Source organism: Acanthisitta chloris, unplaced genomic scaffold (assembly GCF_000695815.1).
Source record: "Acanthisitta chloris isolate BGI_N310 unplaced genomic scaffold, ASM69581v1 scaffold28099, whole genome shotgun sequence".
NCBI classification, from domain to species: domain Eukaryota; kingdom Metazoa; phylum Chordata; class Aves; order Passeriformes; family Acanthisittidae; genus Acanthisitta; species Acanthisitta chloris.
In genome coordinates, this window is record NW_008690184.1 from 6584 (window position 1) to 6928 (window position 345).

At 68.1% G+C, this 345-nt stretch overlaps 1 protein-coding gene across 1 annotated transcript in view; it reads right to left on the minus strand.

The window, feature by feature from the left end:
• The window catches only part of LOC103808920 (glucosylceramidase-like), a gene marked incomplete at both ends in the record, with an annotated part of 9012 nt that overhangs the window by 6557 nt on the left and 2110 nt on the right, over positions 1 to 345 (minus strand). The gene's annotated exons all lie outside the window — the stretch shown is intronic.

Below are 345 nucleotides of genomic sequence, written 5' to 3' on the forward strand. Positions count from 1 at the left end.
CCGGGGAGGCCCCTGATCTTTCTCTCCCAGCCGTAAACATCGAGGCAGCATCAGCGTTTAATGTCGGAACAGCAGAACACAGCACTCACAGCCTGGGGGGGTCTCCACACCCCGAGAGGCCACACCATTGCCCCCAGCCCTCCTGCACACACACCTGGGGTATGTGACAGCCCAGCCCCTGCGTGGGACCCTCACGTGTGGCACAAGGTCCCACTGGGCTCCTGCCTGGCTCTGCTGCAGCACTGGCCGTGGGGAGCTGCTTCCCCCGCGCTCCCGCCCGAGCCCGCGGGCAGCGTGGGGCTGTGCTCCAGCCCAGCTGTGTCAGCCCCTGGCCAGCCCTGGGGG